Below are 16,231 nucleotides of genomic sequence, written 5' to 3'. Positions count from 1 at the left end.
AGGATTCTCTATGTATAGTATAATCTCATCTGCAAACAGTGACAACTTGACTTCTTTTCTGATTTCGATTCTTTTATTTCTTTTTCTTCTCTGATTGCTGTGGCTAAAAATTCCAAAACTATGTTGAATAATAGTGGTGAGAATGGACAACCTTGTCTTGTTCCTGATCTTAGTGGAAATGGTTTCAGTTTTTCACCATTGAGAACGATGTTGGCTGTGGGTTTGTCATATATGGCCTTTATTATGTTGAGGTAAGTTCCCTCTATGCCTATTTTCTGGAGAATTTTTATCATAAATGGTGTTAAATTTTGTCGAAAGCTTTTTCTGCCTCTTTTGAGATGATCGTATGGTTTTTCTCCTTCAATTTGTTAATATGGTGTATCACATTGATTGATTTGCATATATTGAAGAATCCTTGCATTCCTGTGATAAATCCCCCTTGATCATGTTGTATGATCCTTTTAATGTGCTGTTGGATTCTGTTTGCTAGTATTTTTTTTGAGGATTTTTCATCTATATTCATGACTGATATTGGTCTGTAATTTTCTTTTTAGGTAGTATCTTTGTCTGGTTTTGGTATCAGGGTTATGGTGGCCTCACAGAATGAGTTTGGGAATGTTCCTTCCTCTGCAATTTTTTGGAAGAGTTTGAGAAGGATGGGTGTTAGCTCTTCTCTAAATGTTTGATAGAATTCACCTGTGAAGCCAGCTGGTCCCGGACTTTTGTTTCTTGGAAGATTTTTAATCATAGTTTCATTTTCATTACTTGTGACTGGTCTGTTCATATTTTCTGTTTCTTCCTGGGTCAGTCTTGGAAGGTTATACCTTTCTAAGAATTTGTCCATTTTTTCCAGGTTGTCCATTTTATTGACATATAGTTGTTTGTAGTAATCTCTCATGATCCTTTGTGTTTCTGCAGTGTCAGTTGTTACTTTCCCTTTTTTCATTTCTAATTCTGTTGATTTGAGTCTTCTCCCTTTTTTTCTTGATGATCTGGCTAATGGTTTATTAATTTTGTTTATCTTCTCAGAGAACCAGCTTTTAGTTTTATTGATCTTTGCTATCGTTTCTTTCAATTCTTTTTCATTTATTTCTGCTCTGATCTTTATGATTTCTTTCCTTCTGCTAACTTTGGTTTTTTTTATTCTTCTTTCTCTAATTGCTTTAGGTGTAAGGTTAGGTTGTTTATTTGAGATGTTTCTTGTTTCTTGAGGTAGGATTATATTGCTATAAACTTCCCTCTTAGAACTGCTTTTGCTGCATCCCATAGGTTTTGGATCATTGTGTTTTCATTGACATTTGTTTCTAGGTATTTTTTGATTTCCTCTTTGATGTCTTCAGTGATCTCTTGGTTATTTAGTGGTGTGTTGTTTAGCCTCCATGTGTTTGGGGTTTTTTTGTTGTTTTTTTTTTCTTTTTGCAGTACGGGGGCCTCTTACTGTTGTGGCCTCTCCCGTTGCGCAGCACAGGCTCCAGATGCGCAGGCTCAACAGCCATGGCTCATGGGCCTAGCCTCTCCACGGCATGTGGGATCTTCGTGGACTGGGGCACGAACCCATGTCCCCTGCATTGGCAGGCAGACTCTCAACCACTGCACCACAAGGGAAGCCCGTGTTTGTATTTTTTACAGAGTTTTTCCTGTAATTGATATCTAGTCTCATAGCGTTGTGGTCGGAAAAGATACTTGATACGGTTTCAATTTTCTTAAATTTACCAAGGCTTGATTTGTGACCCAAGATATGATCTATCCTGGAGAATGTTCCATAAACACTTGAGAAGAAAGTATATTCTGTTGCTTTTGTATGGAATGTCGTATAAATATCAATTAAGTCCATCTTGTTTAATGTATCATTTAAAGCTTGTGTTTCCTTATTTATTTTCATTTTGGATGAACTGTCCATTGGTGAAAGTGAGATGTTAAAGTCCCCTACTATGATTGTGTTACTGTCGATTTCCCCTTTTATGGCTGCTAGTATTTGCCTTATGTATTGTGGTGCTCCTCTGTTCGGTGCCTAAATATTTACAATTGTTATATCTTCTTATTGGATTGATCTCTTGATCATTATGAAGTGTCCTTCTTTGTCTCTTGTAATAGTCTTTATTTTAAAGTCTGTTTTGTCTGGTTTGAGAATTGCTACTCCAGCTTTCTTTTGATTTCCATTTGCATGGAATGTCTTTTTCCATACCCTCACTTTCAGTCTGTATGTGTCCCTAGGTCTGAAGTGGGTCTCTTGTAGACAGCATATATATGGGTCTTTTTTTGTATCCATTCATCCAGTCTATGTCTTTTGGTTGGAACATTTAATCCATTTACATTTAAGGTAATTATCGATATGTATGTTCCTGTTACCATTTTCTTAATTATTTTGGGTTTATTATTGTAGGTCTTTTCCTTCTCTTGTGTCTCCTGCCTAGAGAAGTTCCTTTTGCATTTGTTGTAAAGCGGGTTTGGTGGTGCTGAATTCTCTTACCTTTTCCTTGTCTGTAAAGGTTTTAATTTCTCCGCCGAATCTGAATGAGATCCTTGCTGGCTAGAGTTATCTTGGTTGTAGATTTTTCCCTTTCATCACTTTAAATATGTCCTGCCACTCCCTTCTGGCTTGCAGAGTTTCTGCTGAAAGATCAGCTGTTAACCTTATGGGGATTCCCTTCTATATTATTTGTTGCTTTTCCCTTGGTGCTTTTCATATTTTTTCTTTGTATTTAATTTTTGATAGTTTGATTAATATGTGTCTTGGCGTGTTTCTCCTTGGATTTATCCTGTATGGGACTCTCTGTGCTTCCTGGACTTCATTGACTATTTCCTTTTCCATATTAGGGAAGTTTTCAACTATAATCTCTTCAAATATTTTCTCAGTCCCTGTCTTTTTCTCCTCTTCTCCTGGGACCCCTATAATTCGAATATTGGTGCATTTAATGTTGTCCCAGAGGTCTCTGAGACTGTCCTCAATTGTTTTCATTCTTTATTCTGCTCTGCAGTAGTTATTTCCACTATTTTAGCTTCCAGGTCACTTATCTGTTCTTCTGCCTCAGTTATTCTGCTATTGATTCGTTCTAGAGAATTTTTAATTTCATTTATTATGTTGTTCATCATTGTTCGTTTTCTCTTTAGTTCTTCTAGGTCCTTGTAAAATGTTTCTGTTATTTTTTCCATTCTGTTTCCAAGATTTTGGATCATCTTTACTATCATTACTCTGAATTCTTTTTCAGGTGGACTGCCTATTTCCTCTTCATTTGTTTGTCTGGTGGGTTTTTACCTTGCTCCTTCATCTGCTGTGTGTTTATCTCTCTTCTCATTTTGCTTTCCTTATGTGTTTGGGGTCTCCTTTTTGCAGGCTGCAGGTTCGTAGTTCCCGTTGTTTTTGGTGTCTGTCCACAGTGGGTAAGGTTGGTTCATTGGGTTGTGTAAGCTTCCTGGTGGAGGGGACTGGTCCCTGTGTTCTGGTGGATGAGGCTGGATCTTGTCTTTCTGGTGGGCAGGACTGCATCTGGTAGTGTGTTTTGGGGTGCCTTTGACCTTATTATGATTTTAGGCAGCCTCTCTGCTAATGGCTGGAGTTGTGTCCCTGTCTTGCTAGTTTTTTGGCATAGGGTGTCCAGCACTGTAGGTTGCTTGTCGTTTAGTGGAGCTGGGTCTTAGCATTGAGATGGAGATCTCTGGGAGAGCTTTCACCCTTTGATATTAAGTGGAGCCGGGAGCTCTCTGGTGCACCAGTGTCCCGAACTTGGCTCTCCCACCTCAGAGGCACAGGCCTGAAACCCAGCTGAAGCACCGAAGCCCGAGCCTCAGCTCGCAGCCCCGCCCACCCCAACGGGTGAGCAGACAAGCCTCTTGGGCTGGTGAGTGCTGGTTGGCACCGATCCTCTGTGCGGGAATCTCTCCACTTTGCCCTCCGCACCCCTGTTGCTTTGCCCTCCTCCGCGGCTCTGAAGCTCCCCCCCTCTGCCACCCTCAGTCTGTGCCCACCAAGGGGCTTCCTAGTGTGTGGAAACCTTTCCTCCTTCACAGCTCCCTCCCACTGGTGCAGGTCCTGTCCGTATTGTTTTGTCTCTGTTTTTTCTTCTTTCTTTTGCCTTACCGAGGTATGTGGGGAGTTTCTTGCCTTTTGGGAAGTCTGAGGTCTTTTGCCAATGTTAAGTAGGTGTTCTGTAGCAGTTGTTCCACGTGTAGATGTATTTCTGATGTATTTGTGGAGAGGAAGGTGATCTCCACGTGTTACTCCTCCGCCATCTTTAAGGTCTACAATTTTATTTTCTTTGTCTGCTTTGTAAATAAGTTCATTTGGTTAAAGTTTTTTTTTTCTTTCCCTTTTACGGTACGCGGGCCTCTCACTGTTGTGGCCTCTCCCGTTGCGGAGCACAGGCTCCGGACACACAGGCCTGTAAGCGGCCATGGCTCATGGGCCTAGCCGGCCCACGGCATGTAGGATCTTCCCGGACCGGGGCATGAACCCGTGTCCCCTGCATCGGCAGGCGGACTTTCAAGCACTGCGCCACCAGGGAAGCCCTGGTTAAAGTTTTTGATCGATTAAGGGGAATTTGGAAATCCTAATAGCTACAGGTGTTCGGGTAATGTAGGTAACATAAATGGACAGAGTTGGTTCCATATGAGTTGAAAAACAGTAGCTAACACTTAGCCAGAGATTCATGGAACCATTAGAATGCACTAGGACCCTGGTTAGCTGGAGAATAGTGCCTTACTTATTCACTTCATTTGATTGTTATGTCTGGGTCCCAGGTCTTGTGTTTTGCAATAAAAGATAGAAGTGCAGATTTGTGTATGTAGACTATTAATTTTAAATCATTGAAAGTAAAATTAAATGTAAAATAATAGGTACAGACAAAATTTAAGCCCTCTTAAGTCAGTTTTCACTACACGAACGGTTGGTTTATGACCTCTCATCTTAGGGCTTCTGAGGACATTGCTCCATCCAAAGGAGCAAGAGTCATTCTTTCCACTGGTGGGAGAAATCAGTGGAAGGACCAGATATATTCATATGTTCATAACTTACATGGGAAGTATCACTTTGATAAAAGCTCAGTTAATATGAAAAGTTTCTTTGCAAGCTGATTCTCTTTCCTCACGAAGTCCGTACAGGTAAAAATCATTGCCAAGACAAGTGGGTAACATTTAATTAATCCACATGTTATTTGCAAAGTAAAGCTAGATGCAAAGTTGGCTGACACACTTACACACTTGAACTTTTCTGTCGATCTCTGTTCCAACCATAGGATAATTTGGCAACTCCATTTTGATAGAAAGGTATTAAAAGGAAATTGTACTATTTTTTCAAATAAGTGACTCTTCTAAAAATGTACTATAGCTTTTACTGTACATTTGAAAATATATGCACATATTTGTGATATTGATTTTACCTGTTGTATACCTCCTAACATGTTTTCAAACCATTTTTTCTTTATAATAAATTAACTTATTACACTCTTCATGACATGCAAGACGGACTGTGATGTTAAAGAATAATGTTTTCTAATTATCATTGACATTTGCAGAGAAGATTAAAATTTAATAAAATTAATTGTCCATTCTTGAATGGCTCACTTTGTAGTTAATCATAGAACTCTGATTTCTTCTACTTACTTGAAAACTTTGGAGTTCCAATGTCTTATTAATATCCAATATGAACCCGGCACTTAGAAAAAGAGTTAGTTTTGTTCCCCTGTTGACATGGTTAATATATTCTAAGCAAAAAAGTATTGATTTTGAAAGAAAATTCTGCGGTTGTAATTTCCAACTGAAATATTCAGAGGTAACCTCACCTAACTTATTAGGCAGTTGTCTTCTGGAGGTTATGTCGGATGGCGAGGAATGCAACCACCTCACCGAGGTACATCTCTAGTAATATAATTTGAAGTGCTAGGGCCCCTTGCATCCATTTCTGAATCTATTATTAGTTGATTAAATTAACTGGCTGGATCAGTACAGTGAGAAGAGACACAGTAATGATATTATAGAATTAGTATGCTATGATGAATTGTCAGGAGAAGTAGCTGTGACAGCCCTGTGGCCATATGCACTTAGCCATGCAATTTATAGTCATTTGGAGAACCAAGGACTTTTCAGTTTGGGTTAGGAAATTTGTTCCTGCTTTTGACGTAGTTTGAGGGATATGTGTATAAGAGTGAGGCAGGTGCTTAGTGGCAATCCAGGAAGAAATCAAGTCTCTGTTTTTAGATACTGGCATTTGGGTGATTTTCAAAGAATAAACCACAGTATATGGATGCCTTTATTGTAACAGTGCCAATTCCTTTCAATAGATTTATAGGATAGTGCAGGTTCTTTATGGTTGTGGAAGATAATGTTACTTTGGGTAAGATAAAAGTAAATGCGATCTGGTATCACAATTTCCCTGCTTATGGAACACTGTAAATTCTCATCTATGTATTGCATTTACAGCAATCCTGAGAACACTGCTGGGTTGTTTTGATTTAGATACATTTGGGGCTCCTAATGGCAAGGAGTTTTTAAGCAACTTAAAATATAACATTACTTTTTTTTTTTTGCTTTGCAACTGTTTGCAAGATAAACGAACTGTCAGATGCTTCTGAAGGGCATATGATGGCAGTGGTTGGTGATGCAGATACTGGTGGCATAACACCACATTAGGCCAAATTTACTGCAGGATTCCCAAAACATGTACAACTGTGAAGTCGCCTCAATACTACTATTGCATGAGAATTATTCCCTGGCTGTGTGTGTTTTGTTTTTGTTTTAATGTTTACTGAGAGCATATTCAGGAGTACAATGGACATGGGTACTGACATTCTTAACTCCAAACCAGATTCATGCAGAAAACTACTCTTTTTCTTTTAGTATGCTATAGAAATTTATGTGTAATTGATCCCTTTTATTTGTCAAGCAGGACTGTCATTTGATCACAAAGCAAACCATGGAGTGTTTTTTTGTTTTTTGTTTTTTGTTTTGCTTTTCTTAGTATAGTTGTTGCTTCCATCAACTGCTAAATTGATTCTGAAATTTCTACGAAAATCTAAAAGAAAATGTTGTCTTAGTATCTTAATGTATGCCTTAGCCCCTTCACCTTGTCCCTAACTTTAATTACCCAGAATTACAAAGTTAGAAGAGCTGCTTGATAACTCTGTCAGTTGGGTTATTTCACTTTGAAAGTAATAGGAAGACACCTATCAAGCCCTCCCTTTTGTCAGTCTCACCAGTATTCTTCCAGCTCCCTAAAGCCCTTATCTGGGAGTTATTTTCGACTCTGCTCTTCACCTTCCACGTCCAATTTATCACCAACACCTGCTGATTCTTTCCCAGCAGAGCCTCTTAGATCACCCCTTCTTTTCCATTTCTAGAGCCCCATCCTGCCCCCTTTCATCATTCCACACCTGGAGAACTGTGCCACTCTCCCACTCCATCTCCCTGCCACCTCTCTCCCCATGCCAGGAGGGCCTATATATACCAGGCTGCCAGATGGATCTCTTAAATATTGATTGTATCCATTCATATTGCCTCCCCGTAGCACTGAGGCTTTTGCTTTTTCTTATTTCAGCCTAAGGGACTTGGGCACTTTTTTTCTTGTCTCTCTCTTCCCCTTTCCTTAGCACACATAATTGGCTAATTTTATTTGTCATTTATAATTTTTTGATCCAGGCACTGTGCTAAGTGCTTCCCGTGTATTATCTAGTTTAAGACTTATACCATTCCTGCAAGATAAGTGGAATGGTTCCCTTTTTATAATCAAGGAAACAGAGGCTTAGAAATGTGAAACAACTTGCCCATCAACATGCAGCTGTAAGAGGTAGAGCCAGGGTCCAGGGTATGCGAATCTCCCTTTGCAATGATACACTCAGGCACCATGCAACACTGGCACCCTTGCTGGTACGGCTCTACTGCCATTACCTTTAGATGAATTTGCATTCTTTTTTTAAAAATAAATTTATATGAAGATATTTCTAAAACACACACATACGATCACACATTAGATGCCATATTTTGTAAACATTGGATCACTTTTATTTCCTTCCTTAATTCATGTTTTATTTTAAAATGCTCCCCCTCTTCCTTAGGATGTGAGAGGGTAGGTACTTGCTGGTTTTAGCAGGATTTAAGAGCCAAGGCTGTATGGACAGAGAGGATTTGATACATTTCTAGAGTTTCTTTTAACTTGTCAAGGGCACACCTAGAGCATCTCTTCACAGAGAACATCCACTTCTGCATTTGACATGTAACATGATGCTTTCTGTGATAGAAGCAGCAGGTGATACAAGGTAAATGGAAGCCCATGTATGTCATTCCAAGGCATTGTAGGAAGAAAATGGGAAATAAAGGAGGAAGGGTAGCTGAGAGATTCTCTGACTAAAACATTTGAGCTTCCACTGGAGAAGACAGTGTGTTAAAATAGGTCCAGGGAATTTGAAGGGAACAAGGTCTTCCATTAGGACTTGGGAACAGATGTCACTTCTCAAGATGGTCTTCAAGTCCTCCTCAGGTCCCAGACAACCTTAAGGTCCCCTGAAGCATGAATGGGACTCCAAAGATCCAATATTTCATATTCATTTTTTTCTGATAATTCATGTCCCTCATTCCCTTTGTGCACATTCAGAGACTGACCGTGCTTTTTCTTTGACATTTCTGTATTTATTTTTAGTGCATTAATTTGCATTGAATAATGTGTCACTTAGTGTTTTTGCTTGTCCACGTGCAGCCTAGTCTCCATCCCAATCAAATTTAACTGCTTTATAGAGACGTATGGAGTCAAAATAATTTCCATTCTTCCAAACAATACTTTGTACCCATAGTCCCTAATGAAGGTGAGCATCCAACTCACTAATTGGGTCACATTGTAAGGATGGCTTTGTTGCTGTATTTTAATGTTTCCATTTGGTAAACCACAGACTAATTATATTTTCTTCCATTTTGAAACTTGAGAAAGGCAATGTTTTGCAAACAAACCTCTGACCATTCAGCCATATCCAGAACAAAGAGCAGAGCATAAGTAGTGAAGAATCTTGTGCCATTTGGAGGACATGGAGATTTGGATACTTTCAAAATTTTATGTGATTGTTGGATTCAATCTGTCCTTTTCTCTTTTATAACTTTTTTCTATAAAAAATATTAATGTATTTTCTGGAAGGAGGAAAATATTAATTATTCTGAGGATTTGTCTTGTTTGGCTTTGAAAGGTCAAGAACAGGGAAATCAGAATTTGTAAAAGCAATTGGTGATGAGGGTGATGAGTAAATCATGTAGCATGCTTTGGTATCGAGAATGAATATAAATCATTATCCTATAAATATTTATCAATGAACAAACTTATGTCTTTTTTTAAAGTTATGATTGCTTCAGGGTAGTTTAAACTTTAACATTAAATACAACAGATCATTTTATTATTATTATATTTTGTATAAATTTATTTATTTTTGGCTGTGTTGGGTCTTCACTGCTGCACACGGGCTTTTCTGTAGTTGCAGTGAGCAGGGGCTACTCTTTGTTGCAGTGTGCGGGCTTCTCATTGCAGTAGCTTCTCTTCTTGCAGAGCATGGGCTCTAGGCACAGGGGCTTCAGTAGTTGTGGCATGTGGGCTCAGTAGTTGCGGCTCTTGGGCCCTACAGTACAGGCTCAGTAGTTGGAGCCCGTGCACTGCAACAAAGAGTAGCCTTCTGGGGCTACTACAGAAAAGCCCGTGTGGAGCCCGGGCTTAGTTGCTCCACAGCATGTGGGATCTTCCCAGACCAGGCCTCGAACCTGTGTCCCCTGCATTGGCAGGCGGATTCTTAACCACTGTACCACCAGGGAAGTCCCCGACAAAGCATTTTGGGGAAATTTAATAATTTGAGTGATGTAGATAACCATATTAAGCAATCTAAACTTAAAATTATATATATAATAAAATATAAAATAGATCTATATATGAAAGATTATATATACACACATAAAGATAAAGATAATAATTTACATTGATGGCTAGATATCTACAAAGATAAAGTTTCATCAGCATCATTTCCCATTTTGCTTAGAGCTCTGAAAAGCCCTGCCCAGTCAGAATGCCTGAAACAAAGAGATGGCTTTGTTGAAAGTTATATCAGATATTTCAGCACATCCCCTGCCTAACTTTGTGGAAAGTGCATCCATTCAAAAGCCAGACAGGCCTAGATTGCAATCCTGAGTTTTCACATCACTTTCTGTGTTTCTTTGGATGAGTTATGCGACTTCTCTTCAGTAAACTATGAATAAAACTACCTATGTTGTAAGGCTGAGATGATCCAAGGAGGGAAAACCCAGGTATCACTGGAACTAAAATCAGGTTAAAAGACAAATTACAAGTAAGGAGAGGAAACTCACTCCAAGTTCTACCAAATGGTAAACATTCCAGGACTTTGCAGCAACAGAGAATTTTTTTGTTTTTTTCTTTTGCTTTTTTTTTTTTTTTTTTTTTTATGGAGCAAATTAGAATTAAGTTGAACTTTGAAGGAAAAATAGTAGTCAAAATGGTAAAAGAAAAGAGAGTAAAAGATAAGGGTATAAGCAGGTACAGAGTTTTACACTCCGCAAACTGTGGTCAGTCACCTAACAAATCAGGATGCCAGAAGCTAGAGTACTTTGCAACCTGAAAAGCACATGTCCTTGAAACATAGACAGCTAGTTGTTGCCCTCTGGGAATGTAATTGTGGGGTGTCAGATCCTTTGAGTCTTCTAGAGAATCCTGAAATCCAATTTTTGAAAAGCCCTCTGATTTTTGAATAACGTTCATTAAATTGTTAAAGCGTTCTAGGACCAAATCAAAGAATCATGTGAATTTGTGGATGCTTGTCTCTTACTGTACTGTGAGGCCCATGTCTCCCTGTAATAAGTATGACACAAGGGTGGTGTAGCTGTCTTTCCCCTCTTTTCAGCAGCGGAACCCTGGAAGTTCTGTGACCTCACCTCCTACCAGTCCCCTTTGCCCTGCCCCTTCCCAGCCACGTTATCTTTCAATACGCCAGACCACACCAGTTTAGGAAGTTTTGCCCTAGCTGCTCTCCCTGCCTGGGTTGGTCTTCTCCTGGATACCTTCCCGTCTAACCCTGTCTCCTACAAGTTCAAACGTCAAGGCTATTATGTATAATTGTAACTCCCTTCCCACCTCTGCTCTACCATGATATCCCTTGTCTTTTTTCCATAGTACTAAAACCCTCCGAGCTACTACATAGTTTACTTATATAACACTGATCTGTCTCTCCTGCTGGGATGGTTGGGCAGGTGGAAGAAATCTTTGTTTTGTCTACCAACAAAACTAAAACTGAGCCTTTAGGTTGTACACACTCAAAGCATTTGTTGCAAAATGAAATAAGTTAATGGGTAAATGAATTCATTTATGGTTTAAAGGCCATCGTAGAAAAGGATAGACATTTTTTAAAGTTCGAGACGAAACTGAATGAACCAGAGCAGAGAGGACCTTTGTTCAAATTCAGGATCGTGGGACCAGAGTAGTAAGAATTGGAAAAGGCTTATTAAATTGTAAAAAGTATTTTGAGGACCCAGTTAAACAGTAATAATGTTGATGCAAAAACTTATTCTCTGATTAATAAAACTTGCATGAGAAAAAGAAGTATTGTTGACATCTCAAAAGAAACAGTCTAATTTAGGCCGCTGATCCATGCTCTTCAGTATTATTTCTCTGACAACAGCAATAAAGATAATTATATTTGAGTGTTAATGATTGTTTTGCAAAACATTGTTCTGACAGAGTAGTCACTTATTCCAAAATTAACATTTCCACTGTATGCACATTAACCTGGCTCTCAGTCAGTCACTTAACTTAAGTGCCTATTTTAGCTCCATTGAACTAGAGATCAGACTAGTCTTGGTGTGGCATCTTATAGGGTGTCGTCCTTGAGGTTTTTAAAGAGAGTCAAGTCCACTCAACAGGTGGCCCCTCTTTGAACCTCTAGAAAGAACTGGAACGAACATAAAGATATTCAGTGGGCAGTTTAATCTGCTAATCCAGAGCACAGACTTTGGAGACCAGTAGTCTGGGTTTAAAATGGCTCTTCCACTCTGAATTCCTAGACAGTTCATCGTGAGACTGTTTCCTTATCCATAAAATAGAGATAATGGAAAAATCTACTACATGAGATTATTGTGAAGATTGCGAGCTAATGCATATAAAATTCCTTAGCATACTGTTCTCAAGTACCACATAGTACTTTTGGTAGTATTCCTAGGAAGGTAATGATTACCTTCTCCATTGATAAGGTATACTCATGGCTTTAACAAGTTGTAATCATATCTGTTTGCCATTTGTGATAGTGGTGATGGTAGTTTGACAATTAGAACCGTTATTCTGTTCCAGTTGGATATAATCTAATATCCTGGCTAAAAACCAAAAAAATATGGCTAGCATTTTCACAATACTCAAAATACTTTAGATGTCTACAGTGTGCAGTTCAACATAGTAACATAGACATAGACAGTTCTCACTGTCCCCAGTCAGCATCCCAGGAGGTCTGTTTATTCAAGCAAATCAGTATATCCATGACTTCAGCTATGAACCTTTAGGAACTTCAGTAGCCCTAAGCTAATAGGTAGAAAGCTCCCTACCTGCCTTTTCAAGGGGTTTTCAGCTCTTTCCCAATCTCTTCTATTGCCCAAGTGCTTTGCAGCAGTGCGTCGTCACGCAGCCTCTCTGTGCATCCTGGAGTGTTCTCTAGGATGCTTGAGTCTTTATTTCACATTTCCCTTCCTTGTGAGAAGACAATTCCAGGTGGGAAGAAGAGGGAGTTACTAGGATGCACGCCACCGATAGCAACAGTCTATTTGATGTCCATTTCATGAAGAAAAATGTAAAGTGGAGTGACTAAAGGCCTTAATGTGAGATGCCCCCTTGAATCTTAGTGCATCCACATGAATCCTGATGCCAGGGCTGCAAGGAGCCCACTATCAGGGTACGGAAAATGAAGACCTCTCGGCTTTCAAGTTTAAATGCCTTGCTCAGCGGGGAGTCCAGAGAGATTTGTTCAACTGAAATGAGCTTATAATCGGGCTTTCCTCCAAAGATAAGGAAGGACAACACCCTGTAGTTTTATGATGCGCTCTTACCAGGAAAACACAAATAGATTTCTCTGTGTTGGTGCAGTGTTGACTCCTGCTCCGGTATAGAATATTTCAAACTGCAATCAGGAAAATTTTCCATTTTAGACCACTAAGAAGAAAAAGCCACACTTGAAACTAGATTTTTTTTTTTTTAAGCAACACATAAGAAATACAAATCGTTCGTGTCTGCCTTTTTTTTTTTTTTTTTTCAGTTTCTTCTGATTTGGAGGGTGTTCCTAACACTTGCAATTATTCAAATGAAATGATTTTAGCATTTTTAGGGGTCATAGAGACATTTACTCAGCGAAGTTAGCTAGCTTGAAAGACATAAATTAACTGCTAATCAGTCCTTAATGAGAGCTGGATGGCATGATGTTTGAGCACTTGTCTGTATGAACATACCAACCAGCCACGCCACCTTTTGGACTCACCGTTAGTAGACTAGGTTGATTTTGAGGTGGATAAAATGCATGGCTAGATACTGTGTCCACCGTGAGGTTGGCAGGCTGTTGTTTATCACAAGATTTTAATGTTATTAATGAACTGTTAACAAGCTGTCGATTACGATGTTTATGAAAATTAGGGAAAGAGACATTGAAAGATTGATGTGCCTAGCGTTAAGAATGCCTCCTTGAAATATCACGATGTTAATAATTCCTTTTTTAATAACTGTTCTTAAACATTTGCTCTCCTTTACCACTGAGCTCTTCCCAAGATGTGTGCAGTGGGTTTTTCCATTGCACACATCTTGGGAATGCACACATTCTTCAAGGATGTGTGCAGAGAACAGCACAGATCAATCTGTAGGAAGTGTTTTGCTCTATGTTAGCAATCCTGAATCATTTCCATTCAGCCTCGGCCATGAGTGAAGTTCAATGTTAAGTGTTCTGAAATTCACCTGTAACTATTTTATGATTCTCACGTGGGACTTACAGTTTTCCCTTTCTTCCCACTGGAGGCTATCCACTACGGTAAAAGCATTGCTTCCCACACCCCTACTCCTTAAGTGTCCTGCACTGACATCAGCTGCCCCAAATCCCAGGCCTCTTTGTAGTACTCAAGATCATCTCTTTAGAATAAATCCTTTCTGTGGTTGTGAACTGTCAAATTAAAAATATTTCTTTCAAATTTCTGCTTCTCTGGGGACTTCCCTGGCGGTCCAGTGGTTGAGACTCCGCACTTCCAATGCAGGGGGTGCGGGTTCATCCCTGGTTGGAGAACTAAGATCCCGCATGCTATGTGGTATGGCCAAAAAAAAAACCAACAAAAAAAACGCAACACATTTAGAAAAAACTGAATAAAATTAAAAAACAAAACAAAACAAGAAGTGTGCTTCCCTGCCTATACCCCAGACGAAATGCACTGTTTGTGGCCACTACATCCACTAACTCTATCTTTCTTATATTTTTTTTTATTTCAAATGCTCCTCAGTTTGTTGACCTAATACATGCCCATGCATCCTTCAAGGACCTTTACAACTCTTATATTTCTCTATAGTTCTTTTTATCTCCTTCCCCTGGCAGAGCACATCAGTCCCTTTTTGCAGTGTCTCCAGAGTACTTTAAACAAGTCAAGTGTCTTCCACCATCACCACCTCCTACCCTCCATCAAAATGTGAGCTCCTTCAGAATCCAGTCTGCCTCATATTCATCTTAATGAATCACATTTTTCAACATTAGAAAAGAGCCACCTCGTGACACTTTTAAAGAAATTCTGCTCAGACTTATATTTTATAATAAAACTAAGGTTATTAAATGGTTCCCAATATTTATAATAATTTTGCTGCAGTCTCATCACTTTTATTTTTAATTGTTATGATCAGAATTTTATCCAGATGGTGATAATGAGAGAGCAACCCTTTAAGAATGCTTCACCTCACAGTACAATTAAAGCAGACATCTTCTAAAGGCTCTTAATATTCCCCCCAGAAATGTGAAATTACATCTTGTTTTGTTTCGTGAAAGTCATGTTTTCATTATATGAAATTGGTATTTTATGTGAAAAAAAAAATCTTCTGTTCAGCTTTGAGCATGGAGACTTGTGCACTTCTTAGCATATTACTTATTCCAAAATTATTGAAAATATTATTCTTGAAGTTTTTTTTTTTTTAAACCATACTCTCAGCTCTGAGAGTTATAATGTTTCATAAAGAAAGTATCATAATCTACAGAAAAAATCATGCATTCATATCTAGTTGAAATGATGGATTAAGCTGTTTTATTATAAGTATATCAAAATGTGATAAATATTTGCCAATGAAATGTAGTTATCATAACGTTTTGCACAGTGCAATTTCATGTTAATGTCCAAGAGGAATATGGATGGCTTTATATGTTTGATTATAGTACCTGCTCCGCGAAAAATTTATTTGTAAGTGTTGAAAATGTAAATAGGAAAGTTTCAGGTATCTATGAATTATTTCTAAATACCACTTAACTCCTCCCAAGACAGATGAGGGCAGTATAAAACTGCAATTCTGATGACTGATAAAACAAGCCGGACAATTAAAGGCAATAATCTAATAAACTGAAAGAAAAAAGTGAATCAGCCTTTTGAGAAGCAGGAGGGCGCAATGGAAAGAGCTGGGCTCTGGGGTCAGCAACCATCTTGACCACCTAGTACCTTCATGTCTTCATCTATAAATGGTGGAGATCATACCCAGCTCCTAGGATGACCCCGTGGATGAAATAGGTTAATGATAATAAACAAATAACACTCACTCCATGCTTGCTGTGTGCCAGGCCCTAGTCTCATGCATGCTTCAATTTCTATTCTTTCAACTCTAAATAACATATAGTTTGTGATGTTTTGGTATGCTCTTGTTTTTTATTCCCCTTAGACATTTGTGGATTACCTTCCTGAGCATTTGTGCAATTTATGTAGAAATAAGATAAAGGACAAGGTATTCTATTAGTCCTTAATTCTACAACTTCATAACTATATGAACTTGGGAATATTACTTAACCTCTCTACGTCTCAAGTTTCCTCAACTGAAAAATAGCGGCTGCTGCTGCTTCATATGGGGACAGGTGCTTTGCAAGGCTGTTGTGAAGATTAGGTGAGATCATGCCTGTGAAGTACTTAGCACAGTGCCTGACCCATAGCAAGTGCTCAGTCACCTCTTATTGTTAGTTGCACAGTCCCAGCATTATTATTACTATTGTGAAGGCTCATGCGGTCT

This window comes from Orcinus orca, chromosome 3 (assembly GCF_937001465.1).
Source record: "Orcinus orca chromosome 3, mOrcOrc1.1, whole genome shotgun sequence".
Taxonomy (NCBI): domain Eukaryota; kingdom Metazoa; phylum Chordata; class Mammalia; order Artiodactyla; family Delphinidae; genus Orcinus; species Orcinus orca.
This window is presented reverse-complemented; position numbering follows the sequence as displayed.